Below are 18257 nucleotides of genomic sequence, written 5' to 3' on the forward strand. Positions count from 1 at the left end.
GAAAGAGAGAGAAAATGTATTACCGATTAGATTTTTGTAGCGCATTGTTTTGGCATAATTTTAACTTTTTTTCCGCTTTCTCTTTCTTTTTAAGCCTTTTTTAAGCAAAAAAAAAAAAAAAAAAAAAAAATCAGTTTACGAGTCGCTGTCGTGAGATTTTTCTAATTTCTACTTTTCTTCCACTAGTCTAGTCTAGTGTAGTACAGTCATCGTCAAAACTCTTTCGATTTGCGGATACGGCATTTGCTTTTTGGACTCAGACGATAATAAAGCAGTGGCGTAGGTTTGATTTTTTTTTTTTTTAGATTTTAAAATAGGTTTCTAATTTTATTTTTGCTGAATAATTTGTTTTTAATTATATGATTAGCGATCGGCTGATTGCATTTTTTTTTTTCTTTCTACTTTTTCAAGCCATCCCTTGTCTTTTTTTTTTTTTTTGGTAAACAGTAGAATTGAAAATACATTAAATAATCAGTCTATTACAAAACAGCTCAGTTTTGTCAAAAGCTAGCGCATTTACCACCACAGGCAGTGGTTCATACAAAATGTGGAAGCCCGAATCTAGATTTGCTCCCATTTTAGCCAATATATCCGCACATTTGTTAGCTTCCCGGAATATGTGGGTCAAAGTGCAGTTAGGCAACGAGTTGATCAGGGTCCTGCAATCATTTAGGAGAGGTTCAAGCATCAGATTAACAGAGTTTGAGTCAGAAAGTAAATGAACAATATATTCAGCATTCAGTTCAATGTTTATATGTTGGAGATTAAGTTGTTTTGCTAGTAAAAGTCCATCCTTCAGTGCCCAGAGTTCCGCCTTAGTGCTGGATATCACACCAAGTTTTCTAGTAAAACCAGCAATCCAATTCCCTCTACTGCCCCGTATCATTCCACCCCCACCAGCCTTGCCGAGTGCACCACCAACTACCCCATCAGAATTCAGTTTCACCCAACCAGGATTGGGCTTCAACCATTTGACTTGAATCTGAGTTCGGGGAGGCTTGATTGAAAAGTTTGGAACAATAGCATAAAACTCAATACCTTTCTTAATACACTGTAAATTGTGCGCAACAATGAAAATAACAAAAGTTTTTTTTTTTTTTAAAGATAGTTTCAATCTATGACGTCCACTCTTAAAGATAACTCTTTATTATCAGAACAATATACTAATCAGTTTTTTGTATAGGCGACAATTGAATCTCAGATCTCATATTCAAGCATCAAATATTTTTTTGAGTTAACTAAAATTCGCTCAAAAAAATATTAAATTTGCCTCTAACACAATAATATTTTATAGTTGACAAGTTAATTGTTAGCATTCTATAGATAATGTTATTTGTTTTTGAGCTTATATTATCAGGTTCAACTGTTCAAGCATTCGCATTGTTTTTTAGTTTTTTCTTTTTTAAGTATAATGGTTTCTTTAAATATTCATAAAAGTAGGTGTTATTAATTAGTTATTAGAGCATCCACAGCAGTGGAGTTAAATATTTAGCTATTTAGCTCCATCAAAAGTTAATTTATTTATTTTACCTATACACATACTGCAGCAGTAGATCTATTTTAGTTTTCAACACAATAAAATAATATAAACATCATAATAAAATATTATAACCACTACAATAAAATAATATATCCCATTACCCAAAAAAAACATCCACAACACTAACCACAACCACCTCTACCATTAGTCATAGCCACAACCACCACCAGTCCACAGCAACAACAACCAAAAAAAAAAAACCCACCATAAGCAAGCATTTCGATCACGTCGGCGAGTTGGGTTGGCAGAATGGGTGGGTTGGCGAGCTCCATGGATTTCCCAGTCAGGTACCCAATATCCACGAGCAAGCACTTTAATCAGCAGCGTGGGTCTGAGGCTGATTGGCGGCTTGGGAGACCAGAGTTAAGAGAGTGAGAGGCCAGAGTGAGAGAGTGAGCTTGAGAGAGATGTTCAGAGATGAGATTAGAGTGAAAATGTGAGAGAGAGAGAGAGAGAGAGAGAGAGAGAGGTGTATTGTTTTAATCATCGATTGATTAAAATAATGAATTTTTTTTTTTTAGCTCTCATGAATAGTACACATCTATTTTTAGATGTGTACTGTAGCAGTGGAGCTAAAAAATATAAATTTAGCTCCATTATTGGAGCATGTTTTTTGTGACTAGGGAGCTAAAATACACCAATATACCTATATAGCACCACTGTTGTGAGTACTCTTATTACCATGATGTTTGAAAGCATAGTCAAACATTTTTTACAAGTTCAATATGGGGAAAAGAGCAGGGCTTCAGCTTTTCAAGTTTCAGTCTCTCAATATTATTGTGGGTTCTAATTAATTCAACTTTTAAAATTTATAATAGTTGAATAAGAGATCTAAAATTCAATTCCCGTTTACACAAAAAACAAATTCGTATTTTGGTTTAACGGTAAAGAGCACAATTATCAGAAATAAACATCATAAATTAAAACTCTATAAAAAAATAAATAAATAAAAAACTCAATATTATCGTGTTAACCAATTTGTTGAAGCAAAATGTGAGACTATTATATAACATTTTTTGGATATTATTCAAGTAAACTGGCATAATATGTGAGTTCATTTTGAGATGATAGATCTACAAATGACCTGCGAATGTAGGCAACGTGGTATTGTTAAGTGTTTGACTAGTTCCTTCTAAAAACAAAAAGTGTTTGACTGGTTTATTTGTTATTGGTTTATTTACTATGGGCAGCTAAGGTTTGTAACAAAATCAAAATTTTCATTTGGTGAGCTTATAAAGATATATTGCCAGCTAAATTTAATCCGACAGGGAGGAAAATTTTGTATGATGTTGGATGTGAATGTTGTGAGAATGGGGGGAGGAGTCAATAGATCATGTATCGCTGTGCTACCCATATGCTGAAGAGGTGTGAAACTTTACAGGCTTGAGAAATAATATGTTCCAATGCTCAAATCTATCCTTTGTCGATGTGGTAGACCAAAGATGGATGATTTGGAACAAGCGGAATGAAGCTCGCCTAGGCACTCTAAAGCTTGATCCTGCATCCCTAGCCAGAAAAGCTACTGCTCATGCTATAGAATATGTATAGGCTAATTTTGGCAGTCTTGCTTTAGTTCCTAGTATTTTTTTTTTTATGTTTTGTTTTCCATAGGAATTTGTTTCTTTCTTTTTTTCCTATGTTTTAGCTGTTTTGGTGAATTAAATGGATATGACAACAAATTTGAATATAGCAGAAAATTTTGTATTGTTGTCCCTATTGTTGGTTTCGGTTGGAGGTGTTTCCTCTAGCTTGTACTAGTTGCTCCAGTTGCACAGTTTTTGTGGTTGAATGAAATTGTGACATTTTATCCTAAAAATAAAATAAAATAATTTATTTACTTGAACTTTTTAATAATTGGATAGTACAATAGCAGATTAAGGTCAACAAAAGACTTGGGCTAGTCTGGAGATCTCCTATTCATTAGAAACATGTTACATATATATGGGCCTAACAGTGCTCAACCCATACCCCCAAATTGTTGACTCTACCCCGATTTCATTATCCATCACTACTAGGCCCATCCGTGGCCCTCATTCCATGGGCCATTCATGCATTGAGGATGCATCATCCAGCAAGACTTTTCTTATGGTGTATTTCAAAGTTAGGAAAGAGAGGAAAGTAGATAGTAGCGGCGCAAGCTAAAAGGGTCAAAGAAAGGGGAGGGGGGAGGAAAATAAAAAATAGATGATCCATTATATTTGTTAGTTAGTTTTTTTTTTTTTTAAGATAAAAAAAATAGATAAAATGATAATACATCATAAAATTTGACAATTATACCCTTGTTGTTAAATTGAAATATATGTATTGTTGACATTATAATGATAAAATCAACAATTTTATATTTTATATATGACTAAAAAAAATGGTGGGGCCAGTGGAAAACTCCATCCACTCCCATTTTCTTTCCTATCATTTTTCAACTAAACCAAACACTAGAAAAATCATATTTTTCTCTCCATTTTCCTTCCCACCATTTCTATTACCTTTTCACCATAATCAAACATAGTTTAAATAAATAAATAGATAAACCTATAGGACAACACAAACTACAATCGGCAATTTAGCACTTCCCATCTTTAATCTAACAACAAAATGTGCAAGAATAAAAAATAAAATGCAGAATGCAAAAAAACCCCTTGGGGTTTGAGCCAATTGCATACTAACCTTTTGTGCTATTAGTTTTGTATAAATCATCCTTGATATTTAAGAACTGTCCAAATTAACTTCTCCATCTCAATTTTGTTAACTATAGTTGACTGGAAAAAAAAAAAAAAAGTCATATGCTATGCACATATTATTTTAAAAATTATCTTATTTTTAGGAATGCGGTCTGATTCACACCACGTAACAATTTTTCGTAAATGATAGTAAATGAAAATTAAGATAGATAGGTCGGATCAGGTCGGGCGGTTGGATCGGGTCCACTGGGTTGCTGGACAGCCCTAATGATAGTAAATGAAAATTAAGATAGATAGGTTAATTGGGCAATTCTTAAATCTCAGGGGTAAGAGTTTGCAATTGACCCAGGCCCGAAGGGTCTTTTTGCATTACAGCCAAAAGTATACAAGCAACCAATCTCTCAAAAATAGTGGGAATCATACATCCTTGTATTCCATATGTTGTGCACTCGTGCGACAATGGTTGCATGCGATCGTTATACATAATACTAAGATCCTAAAATTAACTTAGAAGGCACGGTGAAGAAGAAAATATCTCGTGTGATTGATACATGCAATGTCTCTCGTGATGCGATATTACATGTATAAATGATATTTAACATCCCTTAAGGAAGCTGCATATTATGGTTATACAAAATAAAAATTCCCCTAGTAATACATAGGTTCCCAAAAGTATATGCGGGGCCACCATATGATGATCGCAAGAAAGCTTTCCCATGGTTGAGGGCTTGCAGTCTTGCACAGCAGATGTCAGAGGTTGGGCCAAACTTCAAAGAACGACAAATGCATAAAACTGTCCATCCTGATGGCTGTGATCATTTTTCACAAAACCAGCCCATCCAAATGGATTAGATCTTTTGAAACCCAACAGACAATGTTATCGTAGACGGAAGAAAAAACAGAGCCTACGCCTATTATAGACATTTCGTTTTTGATAAGCATATGCCTATTATAGACATACCCCTATAAATATGATTGAATGTGAATAAAACCACAAATAGTCTGAGATTCTTCGTATATATCACGTTCAATAATTCATTTTCCCTGTATGTCTACCACAGAATTGAGATGGCAATATCACCTTCTCTCTATTTGTGTTTTTGGACAGGATGATTGTTTTGACACTGTAAAACAAAACGCAAATAAAAAGCTAGCTATACATCTACTTTGGAATGGAATCATTCGAGGACACACACACAGTTTCTTTTCCTTTTACTTTGGCCCATATATATAGTCTCAAACATTTTAAGAGACCCATATAAGAATTAAACCATTTTCAATAACTATTTTCAGCTTACCATGTGTATCACACCAGTGCTTGTGCAACCTTTTGAAGAAACCTGGCAAAGCATGAAAAGCCCATGGGGTCATGGCCTTTCTTATTATGATTTGGTTGCTTCTCTTTAGAGGTAATATGTGCTGAAAAATTCTGAAAGGAACATTGTATCAATTCACTGTGTAAATGGTGCATTCCCCATGTGACAAAGGGCTCCACCAGAATTACCTTTAAGCGTGATGAGGCCCAAATGGTGGACAGTCATATGGTGCCGTTGTACCTAAACGACATGGTTGATTGTTGAAATAATTCTCCACCTACAAGGAGATATAGGGCATGACTATATATACACACCCTTTCTAATGATTGTGATTTGTGACTCCCTCGATTGGGGTTTTTAATCCTACTCCTATTACAAGGAGTATTATTTAAGAAGAAAAACGTTTATCGTTGAATAAAAAAATGGATTTGATAAGGGGTAGGTGTCTTCATTGATAGGAAAATAAGTGAACCGATGGAGACTTCACAACTTTGAGAAGTATGCAAGCACAAAGTCATTGTTTTTTTTATAAAATTTTGTTGATAAGAGCACCAAAATCATTGTTGGTGTGTTGGAAATCAGTCACGTAATAACAAGTTTATACATATCCTATCAAAAAAAAAAAAAAAAACAAGTTTATACATATATGTGCGTATCATTCTCAGCAAAAAGGAAAAAAAAAATAGTCATAATAATCCATTTATGATAGTTCTAACATCTACGCTCGTTTCTTCTAAAAAATAAAAAGTTCTACGCTTGTCTATTTCTATTAATTTATTGGACTTAAAAACTAAGCTGAATAAAAATTCTGTTGTACCTAAATAAGCTAAGTTAGTTGAAAATAAACTCCAACAAACGAGTCCTAAAGTCCTCCATGACTCGTTCTTAAAGATTCCTCAAAAAAAAAAAAAAAAAAAAATCCTTTATGACTCTATTCGCTCAAGGAAAAAAAAAAGCATTGTAATTCATATCACTACCTACGACGTCAAACTTTCCAAGGTCCAAATTCACATAATTACAAAATGCTCAATTATTAATTGTAGTGCTCTGGCATGCAGAGGCAGGTATAGTGGACTGAATGAGGCACGTCCTTATCAACATTAATACAATTTGTGTTCCAAACCCTATTAAGAGTGAGCTGATACATGGTTAATGCATGGGCACATGCTATGGCAAGTTCAATTCATGGATCATTTAGCTTTTAAAAGGTGTAGTAAATCACTAAATTGTTCATATGATTGTGATGGGACATTTCCCAGTTCCATTAATTTAAATTGAATTTTTTTTTTTTCGCTTGGATCGAAACACAATTATAGTGTTATTTTGATGGTGGGAACTAAAGGCAAAGAGCTTTAAATTGAGAGATAGTTTGAATAATTTAAAAGTAATATGAATATCCAATAAAATTCATGAAATATATAAGAAATTTCTCTTTTGGTTAAGTTAATGATTATTGGGTTACTAAATTCATTTGAAGTCTCTTCCTATTTATTCAATATACTAAAATTTTTAGTATTTTTTTTTCATGAGGAAGAACTAGACTATTAGGATATATATGGAAGAATTTTAACCTATAGCGTTCATTTTATAATAATTGTTTTTATTATCAAGCGAAAAAATCAATTGATTTTTATTATAAACGAAATTCGAACCAGATCTCCTACTCTAAAACATAAGGTTTTGTATCAATTAAGACAATTGGAATCTGCTATACTAATCTTATTTTCTCACTTGTTATACATATATAATTGTATACACAAATTTGGACCACCCAAAATTTATACCATGCGCTAATGGTTCATTCTTCACACCAAAAAGTCCGTAAGAGCTTTGAGTATGTCCATCTCCAACCTATCAACCTCATAGCATAATTTTTTAGGGCAACCCCACATGACAGGCTCATGGCATCTCACTTGGAGCAGTGCAGCTAAAACATAGGCATGGGTTTTTTTTTTTTTTTTTTTTTTGATAAGAACATAGGTATGGGTTTTGGTTTGTAAACAAAGCTGATAATTTTCTGATACAGCTAGCTAGAGTGGCCTTAGGGCACCCCATGTGCTCGTACGTGTTAACATTCCAGAAAGCCACATGGCAAATAAAGACAAAAGAGCTGTCAACATTGATTAGATGTATACCATTAGGCTAACATTATTTTATTAGTGTTTCAAAAAAAAAAAAACATTATTTTATTGGAAAAAATTTATTTATTTTGGTTCAAATAGGCTTATCTTAGTTGTTACAGGGATCCTGAGACAGCCAATCCCATTCATTTACTTGCTTCCTCATAAGCCACCGTTTTTTTTTTTCTTTTTAAATTTTATTTTATTTTGTAATACCTACATCCACATGAAAAGGAACAGTTGAGTTTGGGTCCCATTCCCCCACCCCCCCCCCTCCCCCCACAACCCCACTGCCTCNGGTTTGCATCAAACGACAGAAAAATATTACGCACACAATCAACACTAGGAGGATCAGAGGACGTGTCTTTGTTAGAATAGAACAAGGGTCTTAATAAAAGTGGGTATCTATCTTAATTCTTAACATAATGTAAATATATAGTCAAATAAGATGGGTTGGTTCTCAATTTCTTCATATTCTTTTTTATTTTTATTTTTAAGCGTAAAAATCTCACAATGATGCGAATCCCACCACCCACGCCTAGAGCAAGCACAAGAGATAACTTTTGTATCAGCAAAAATAAGAAATTATAGTACATTAAAAGAACACAAGTTAAAACTACTAAAAGATAGTTGAATAAGTTTCCGTGAGACGTGAGATACCCTCTCAATCTTGGCATAAAATTATCTCTTATACTCACTTTGTATGCTAGATCTCTTACAGGGTTTTTGGTCTCACATATGTGGGATTTACATGGTTGTGACTCGTAAGTGGCACGCTGTATAAAATAATCACATGAGATTCTGGACAAGTATATACACAAAAAAAAAAAAAAAAAAAAAAAAAAACTATACTTTGATTTGCACTCCTCATAGCAAGGGGGCCAGCAGCAGCAAACTTGCCGATCTCCTAGTAGGAATTTGATAAATTGACACTTTCAAACTATATAAACTCTAAATTGAGAGGGATAAGAGGGTTCAATACAAAATTCTCAGCATTATTATATCAGAGGTATTTAACTATTTATAGAGAAATGCTGGTACTCATAGGTGCTCAAACTTTCCAAGGTCCAAATTCACATAATTACAAAATGCTCAATTATTAATTGTAGTGCTCTGGCATGCAGAGGCAGGTATAGTGGACTGAATGAGGCACGTCCTTATCAACATTAATACAATTTGTGTTCCAAACCCTATTAAGAGTGAGCTGATACATGGTTAATGCATGGGCACATGCTATGGCAAGTTCAATTCATGGATCATTTAGCTTTTAAAAGGTGTAGTAAATCACTAAATTGTTCATATGATTGTGATGGGACATTTCCCAGTTCCATTAATTTAAATTGAATTTTTTTTTTTCGCTTGGATCGAAACACAATTATAGTGTTATTTTGATGGTGGGAACTAAAGGCAAAGAGCTTTAAATTGAGAGATAGTTTGAATAATTTAAAAGTAATATGAATATCCAATAAAATTCATGAAATATATAAGAAATTTCTCTTTTGGTTAAGTTAATGATTATTGGGTTACTAAATTCATTTGAAGTCTCTTCCTATTTATTCAATATACTAAAATTTTTAGTATTTTTTTTTCATGAGGAAGAACTAGACTATTAGGATATATATGGAAGAATTTTAACCTATAGCGTTCATTTTCTTCAATCTATTCTTTTGGAATTCGTTAAAGAAGTAAAATTTTGCAACACAACCAATCTTGGTATCTCTATTGAAATTTGTTATAGAAGATAATTTTGCAATACACAACTGGTTGAACTCAAGGATGATTTCAGCCAATCTGTCAATGGGGGATGCTCTTTCCAGATTTGACATATAAAGATGCTCTATGTTGTTAATTGCAGGATGCTGCTGCATGGCTTGAATATTTTGAATCAAAAGCTCTGGAGCAGCAAGAAGCAGCAAGAACTGGAACTCCAAAGCCAGACGCATCCATGCAAGCAAAGGTCACCTTAGGTATTGATATGGTATTCCAAATTACTTGGTTATAATTGAATTATTATACTTCAGGTCACCCAAACCCTTGGCCTTTTCTTGCAGTGTTTCGGATCTCCTGGATTACATAAGTCTGATCAAGATTTGAAAGGGAGTGATTCACAGAGAAACAGCGGCGTGCAAAGGTAGGCGGATATTTCTTTCTTTACTGGAATTTAGGAACATATTGGTTTATGTTAACTGTCCTATCAGCAAGTTAACTGTCCTATCAGCAAGAAGTTAAATTCATAACATTTGATACTAATGTTGTTTTGTGAACAATGTATTACCCTTGCACTAACATAATCACCTACTCGACACAAAGAGTAGGTTAAATTAAGCTTTATTAGCGCCTTTAATTGTTTTAGTTTGGTGAGATTTCTTTGCATGGCTTGCAAACACCATCATTCAACTCAACTACTATAATTTCCACTCCTATTATTATGGAGCATGGGTAGGAAATGAAATGTAGTCCAGCTGATTTCTAACTTTGGTTGAATTGGCTGCGTCATGCTCATGCATGCTATAAATTTTGTAATAGTTCAGAATTTGATGGAGGTATCTATCCAAGTGCAGCCAACCATTTGTTTCTCAACGTGCCCATGAAAAGAGAGTGAAAATTTTCTAATCAATATGACCTTAGCAGAACCAGGTTCCATGCTCCTACAATATACTTACGTTGAATGAAATGCCCCTCATATGAAATTTATCCTTTATTTATTTATTTATTTATTTTTTATTGCCAATGCATCTAAAGCAGATGGGATGTTTTTGAGAAACTGGATTTTTGTTGGTGGGTAAGAAAAGGGTGGTCTTAATCGGCTTGTTATTCTTTTAGAGTTTGTTCAAAGGTAAATCAATGGGAGTCTTGTTGAACTTTAGAAATTCTAGAGCACAACCTTTTTGAACCTTGACACATCTCAAGTTTCAAAGATGTTCTCAGAGCATGCTAGTAAAAGATACCTACCAAATCATCTTTTTGCATATCTAGAATCATTCATTTGATGGATCCACTAAAAAGAAAAACAGAACAGTTTTTTTTGCGCATACTTATCTTGATTTTTCCCATAACTTCCAGGTTTTGCATTTAAGTGATAAAACCCATCAAGCACAAAATGATGCTACAGGGGATGATGATATGCTCTATGATGGCCCAGAAAACACTGCACATACAACAGATGGAAATACAGAAGTAAAAGTCAGCAAGGTTCATCCTGAAGAATCTGAAGAAACCTGAAGAAAATAATGATATTACTAGATATAGGCAGACAGTTGCAAGTGAAGTTGTTGAAGAATCTATTTCAGATGCAGGTGGCAAGAAGCCAATTCCAAAGGGCGGTCAGGGAAAACTTCTGGCCGAAGTTTGGAGGCGACCTGTTCTTGCAAAGTTGATCGTTAACAATTCTGAATATTCAAATTTCAGAGAAAGTAGCTATAGGCATGACCTCATTTCACCAGTGCAAAAAACAACTCCAAAGACTGTTTTAACTGAGCTGTCTCCTCTGAAACAGTCAAAGGCTGGTAGCTTGAGCTCTGCAGAGGATTCAATTAATCTGAAGGCAAAAGCTCCTGCCCCTCCCCCCCCAACCCCACTGCCTCTCTTTCCATTTATTTATCACTCAATTATACAATGTTAATAGACTCGTGATAAGTTTCATGATTTGCTAAACGATATATAAATCAAACTACCTAAACAAGAAAAAGTAGAAAATAAAAAGTAATGGACCACTTGCCCATAATGGATGGCCATGCATACCCATGTGGTCCTTTTTTATTAGTATTTTGTATTTATTTTTATTTTTTTGTTTTTGGTATTTTTATGATTATCCATGTTAGTTTTAACACGTCTTTGTCACTAGTTTTACATATTAAATGTACAAAGAAATAAAGCCTTAAAGATTTTACACCATAATATTGTTTATATATAAATGTCCACAATTCACTAGTTTTGCATCATTTGTTAGTTTTTGTCCCTATAAAAAAAAAAAATTTGAAGCAATCACCAATATTTGTAATTCAATTAGTATTTCATGATATTTTCAACAAAAAGTCCACAATTCAAATATTTCCAAATCTCAACTATCAAATTATATATAATATAATATAATTTTTGGAACCTAAGAACTATATGTGATGTTAAGGGAAAGGGGTGGAAAATTATAGTGTAACCCCCCTTTTTTTGTTTTTTATCTGAGAGGGGTTTTTTTTTGGTTGGTGAGTCTTAGTAAAGTAAAAAAAATAAAAATACAAAGTGCTCTGAGAAGTTTTTTTAAACAAATTTTTTGGATAAATTTGTTTTGAAAATATGGATTTGTAGGAGAGTGTTATATTTTGTAGGCATTTTAAGTGGAGTTGGAAATATATTTTTACCCGATTGTCTTCAAATTTTGTCTCAGCTAAAAGTAGGGTCTATGAGTATTTAAGAATCATATAAAAGTCCAGTCCAAAGAAATGAATCCTCTTACAGACAATATAAATAGATATAGATATTAAAGTGGAAGATTAATAAAAAAATTCAAATTCATACCATACATACATTAAATTGGAAGAGCGATGAAAGATTCAAATTAGTTTTGTAGGGATAAGGGCCTGAAATTAGACATTGGGCCTAATCCGGATACATGGCTGTGTTTGAGGAGGAGCAGATGATTACAAGGGGTTCCAATTAAAGTTTCACGAGGAGGAGCAGATGATTACAAGGGGTTCCAATTAAAGTTTCACAAGGAACGAACGAACGAAAGGCAATCTGAGGAGGAAAATCTCCCTTGGATGTGATGAAGACACTTCAAATCTGTATTCTGATAATCCAGGTGATTTTCCAAAAGCCTCCAGCAATAAGAATGTTCATCATACACGTATAAGATTGATGGGATCTTCGAAATATTTAATAAAAAGCTGTTATCACCGCATTAAATGCGCTGCAGCTACTTTTTTGGCCGCAATTATGTGGAAAAGATCCCTAAACAGTGCTGCCTTGACTACTACAACTTACAGAGGGCCAAAAGAGGCGTCTGATGGGACAGTCACTGAAGTGAGGACTTAGATGACCGACAAGTGTAAGATCAAGATGGTCCGGAGGAGGCTATATAACGTAATAAAACCTTCATGAGAAGGGGGATCGGAAAAATAGAGAAAGAACACTGTAGCGATCAGAATTGCACTTGTAATCAGTTCCATTGGTCTATAAGAATATTTGCCTCCTCGAACTATACATGGACCAAACCTTATGCGTTTCGCTTTTGCATGATGGTCTTTCAAACCTATCATAGCCGTTGTTAAATTCACTAGGACCTAGTTCTTTAACCCACTCTCTACAAATTTATTGTACTGAGCTCATTAATCCACAATCCCATACATATTTGGGCTTGAGCTGTAAATCGTGCCCCTATAAGTTTAATTGCACTATTAATTTTATTCAACTTCACATCCTATAATTTTATATGAAGTGTCCATTTGTTTTAGAACTATTTATACAGCACATTTAAAATTCTTTCAAATCCATCTAAATCTACTTCTATCTATTCTTTTTATATCCCATTTAAAACTATTTTTAATCTATATAAAATAATCAAAATTTTCCTATCAAAACTTATTATTAATTCAAATATAAATTTCTATGATAAATTTTACCATATTCAAACAAATCCTTTTATTTTCAATACATTTTCATAATTTAATTGAAAATAATCATTTAGTAAATTCATTAAATCACAATAACAAATAATTATGTTAACAAACCACATTCCTCCCCCCTCCAAATAGATTAATCAAGAATAAACAATTTTTATATTTTACCAAAAAATATCCTTATAGAGGTTTTGTTTTGTTTTGCTTTTATTTATTTATTAATGTAATACGTATTTTTATTGGTTTATAGGTGAGGTAGAAAGGGAGTTTGTTTTCTGAAAGAGACCTTGTATTTTATTATTAATATTTTTTAAAAAAATCTGTGAAAGATAAGTAAACATTTTTCTAACGATGGATTTAAAAATTTGGCTCAATACTTGCTTGTGAGCACCGTAATGCATGTTTGTGTGTTTTGTTTTTATTCACGAACTAGTAAAAGGGAGAGGAGAAAAGATGAGACCTATAAACAAGTAAATAACCATATCCATATATACAGTTGATAGTTTATGAGTAAAAAAAGAAAGGTAATCGCTTAAAATTCTCATTTTAGCATTGTAGTGGAAAATGGATATAGTCTTATCTAACATATGACTTTTGTTGTCAAAATTAAAAGTAGAATCTAGTTTCGGGTACCTTTCTCAAGTATTAAATTTGTCAAGGTCATCCATCAAAAAAAAAAAAAAAAAATTTGTCAAGGTCAACAATCAATGGTGTATGAGGGTGTCCTTTCAACCCAAGCCATAGACCTTTCAACAACTTATTATTCAATATTTGTTTTGTTAAGCTAATAATTGTCAATTGATAGTTATTCATATAAAATTGTTTTTTTTTCCCTTAACAAGATTTGAACATAATATTTATACCTAATCTAAACCTCCTATCCTTTTCTAAATTTACTTGCAAAAAAATCTACATCGATTTTTCTATAAAATTGAAATTAAAAAAAGAAAAAGAAAGAGTGTATCTTGAACAGTTAAAATCTTGTCTGCCTTTTCTGCCCCTCTCATGTCCCTCATGTCCCAGCTTTCCAAAAGCTTTGGTCGTATGAGATATCATATAATAGGACACAGGTAACACAAAAACTTTACCATTATTGGTACTAGACTAATGCTAGCTAGGTAGTGGACCATACCTAAAACAATGGCACTTTTACAACCTTAATTATCAGTACAAAACAAGTGCAGTGGATAAAATAAAGAGTAACAGCACACAATCTTTTTCTGCAAATGTTAATGTTGTAAATTATAATTAAAGTTACTTTTTTTTTTTAAAGAAATAATTACAGTTATCTTACTTTCATATGATCCATGTAGCTTATTTATTATTAATGCTAATCACGTTATCCATCATCATCATCATTTTTATCAACACTAATAACAACATCAACGGTCATATTATTAGTTATGTCAAAGTTGTATGTATGTAGTGGTTTCAAATTTGTGAATTTAAGTAGGGGTGTGCAGCAAAGCCACCAATCAGCGAAAACCGACCCGACCCAACCCAACTCGCTGGATTGGATCAGTTTTTAAGGCTTGGTGGGTTAGGTTGGATTACACAAATTTTTTTTTGATAGCAGGTCGGGTTGGATTTAGGTTATAAAATTTCAAACCCATCAAACCCGAACCGACCCACCTATATATTTAATATATATATATATATATGATGGGTTTAAGTTACACCTTTTTTAAATCATTAGATTTAAGTAGATCCAATGGTAAAAAAAGACCCTCATTAATGCTAATAATTTGATTAGGATCTCATTAATTATCCATCATTTATTATATTTTATACCTATTTTTAAATCCAAAAAAAAGTCTTAGTGACTCTCTCTCTCTCTCTACGTTTCTCTCACTGTCTCTTTCTCCTCCACCATTGTTCCACATTGCCAAAAAAAAAAACAAAAAACAAAAAAACAAAAAACAAAAAACAAACAGCAGAACAATAAAATTGAAAGAAACACTCACTCGTTTTTATCAATATCCCAAGCTATGACAGTTGAGAACAAGCGTGTTACTATATATAATTGGAGAATTCTATTGTACATGTCTGCAGATCCTGTTTCAGGGGAAAAGGAATGTGAATTGTTAGGTTTTACAACATTAAAACTTTTTAAGGGTACGATCAATCTTGGAGCCGACTGACTTTGAAAGATAAATTGATGGTGCTGTATACATGGGGATAGCAGCAAGAACCAATTTAACTCTATTATAGAAATAAAAAATTTCATCAGAATTAGAATGAGTTTGATCTACTTGTCTTTAGCATTTACTTGATAAATAAAATAAATTACAACAGGAGAAGACAAGAAGACACACAAAAAAAAAAAAAAAAAAAAAAAAAAACTGAAGAAGTAGTTTCCCCATAGGTTTGAGTCCGAGGACCATGCAACACCTTGGTTCTGTCTAGTACCTAGGTATAGAGGAGCGAGTAGTTTCCCCATAGGCATGAGTCCGAGGACCATGCAGTGCCTTGGTTCTGTCTAACGCTTTCATTTCTTTGTAAGTAGGGGTTTGTCTTCGGATCGCTCTATTGGAGATGATTATTCCTTGAGCCGGATTTTGGTCTTACACGTGGCGCTGATCTCGCCTCCAGCTCGAGCCCCCATTTTCCTCACTTACGAAGCGTCCCTTGGCCGTTCGTGTTCCGCGCTTGACTTTTCGGTGCGCGAGACGCGCCCTCATTAATGTTCTCGTGAATTAACATAGATCTAACGGTCTACGGTCCCCTTGAAATTTGGTGGCCTCATAACTAGCACTGTTGACAGCTCTCTTTTCGAATTCTGCGTGAATTAATTCTCACCAACATTTATCCCCTATATAAGGCTCTTCGGGGGGAAAGGTTTCTTCACATACCATGAACCTCCCCACACAAACAGACAGAACACACCCCTTTAGCTCTTTTGATAACCTCGCCGGAATTGTGACTAGATTCAGTAGAGATGAGGCGGCTTTGGGCGGGTGTGAGGGCATCCGTGCCAAGAGCCATTATGGCCGCAGCCCTCACTGGGATTCCGGTGCGGCAGAGTTTAGGCGTAACCCCGATGGTGCCATACATGGTGGCTCGGAGGGATGTCGTTGGAGTACCTAATGTCTCTCCTCAAAGCGCACCCCCGACGGAGGAGATGTGTGAATTCATGTCATGGCCGGTGCCCGAGTGTTGCCGTCTCCGACGGCCAACGCTCGTGAGGAGTGGAGAGAATCAAGGGAACATCACGGGGGAAGGCGTCCCGGTGCCCCTGCATCTGCTCCTCGCTTTGTTCAAGCTCCGCCGCTCCTAGAAAGGAGTTGTTGGTAGCCTTGAAACAAGCTGGCCCTCCCCCTTCCCTGCTTTTAGTGTCAAGTTCTCCCATTCTCTTGATGCCAATAAAAGCACAGGTTGATACTTCCCTCTAGCTAGTTTTAGGGAATTGTAGGGTCCACCTGGGCCTCTGATTGTAGAACTAGCTGGTAGGAATAGTTGTGAAACACGCCTGCCTGAGCCTCTGATTGTAATCTGTAATTTTTCTTTTTTATGAAATAATATCGAGTTCTCTTTCTTTGCTGTTGAATCATCTGTCTCGATTTTTTTTTTTTTTTGACCACCATCAATCTTTCCTAGAATGATTACTTGGAACCGTTGCCTGTTGTGCCGGTCGGCGCACTAATCCTTCTCATAGACGGCGCCAATTGTAGGGTCGATTTCTGTAGCCTAAGCCCAAAGAGATTGGTTAAAGGCCCAACGAACCCAGAACAATAAATTTGTAGAGAGTGGGTTGAAGGTTTAGGCGCTGACCGGCCCCTTAGAAGCCTGAACATCTTTTCCTTTTATTGAAGAAACACTTGGAACAATTTACAACTAGGAGATGCTCTTTGGCCCATGGCCGAGGAGGCTTTTTTCCTCCCTTCACACCCCCTCCCCCTTTTAACATTTTGCTTGTCTCTCTTATATACTACTCTCTTCTTCTTCCTGTTGATCGTTCATTGGCCTCTCCTCTGGCCGCCTGTCCCATCAGAGGTCGTATCTGTGCTCAAGTGGTTCACTCTGATCGATGTAGCCCTGCCCGAGGGTTGCATCCCCATTAATGCGGCCAGAAGTGTTAGGTGAACGTATTAAGTGCTGAGGTGACAACTGGCTCTGGGTTTGTCCCCCCTCCTCTATAGTTATCCTTAGTATGCCGAGGACGAGGGGATCCTCGGCGCGGATCCAAAGAAGGGTTTGCTCCCCAAACTGGCCTTGGGCAATCATCCCTCCTCGGACTGGGCCATTTAGGCCTGGCTCGGAGTGGGCCGTGGCTGTACGATTTCCTGACCCCACAAATATATTTATATATTTTTTCTCAATTTAATAATTAAAAAAAAATTGTCCAACCCATGATTTCAACTCGACCCAACCTGATCCATGTGGGTTGGGTTGGATTTTTTTTTTTTACCCATCATGGCGGGTTGGGTCAAAAAATCCCCTTAACCTAACTTAACTTAACCCACGCACACCCCTTTTAAGTATGCGTATGATTAAGATATTTTAGAGCTTTTAGTTTAACTTTTTATTTTTTTTTATTTTTTTTTTAAGGAGCAGCTTTTAGGTTAACTTTATCATATGGTTTTTAAAATTTCATTTAACCATATTGACATGATTAGATTAGATTTTGTCGCAATATAAGAAATTTAGCAAATGATGATAGTTGAGTTAATGTCTAGACTTGATGATGTAACAAAATCAAATCAAATATGAAAAATAATTTATAAGATTTAAAAAAATTATGATAAAATAGTAAAAAGTCTTGTAACTCAATTAATTTAGACGAAACTACATTATTAGTTCTTAAAGTTTACCCTGTGTGTGCAATTGGTCCCTCAAATTTGAAGCAAGCACAGTTAGTCCCTTAAGCTTTAAAACTGAGTTGTATTGGTCCTTTTACTAACTGTTGTTAACGGTGTTACTTACGTGGCTAATGAAACAATGACTTGGCATTTTTTTAAATGATATGACATGTTTTTAATTTAAAAAAAAAA

The 18257-nt window shown here is 34.7% G+C and overlaps 1 long non-coding RNA gene across 1 annotated transcript; it reads right to left on the reverse strand.

The window, feature by feature from the left end:
- Positions 1–4738: 4738 nt before the first annotated feature.
- LOC136063007 (uncharacterized) lies at positions 4739–5932 on the reverse strand. The gene is made up of 2 exons (XR_010624719.1): positions 5517–5932; positions 4739–5027 (listed from the first exon to the last, which is right to left on the reverse strand). It is a non-coding gene; the product is annotated as an uncharacterized LOC136063007 (long non-coding RNA).
- Positions 5933–18257: the final 12325 nt, after the last annotated feature.

Source organism: Quercus suber, unplaced genomic scaffold, assembly GCF_002906115.3.
Source record: "Quercus suber isolate HL8 unplaced genomic scaffold, Cork oak 2.0 scaffold_475, whole genome shotgun sequence".
Taxonomy (NCBI): Eukaryota; Viridiplantae; Streptophyta; class Magnoliopsida; order Fagales; family Fagaceae; genus Quercus; species Quercus suber.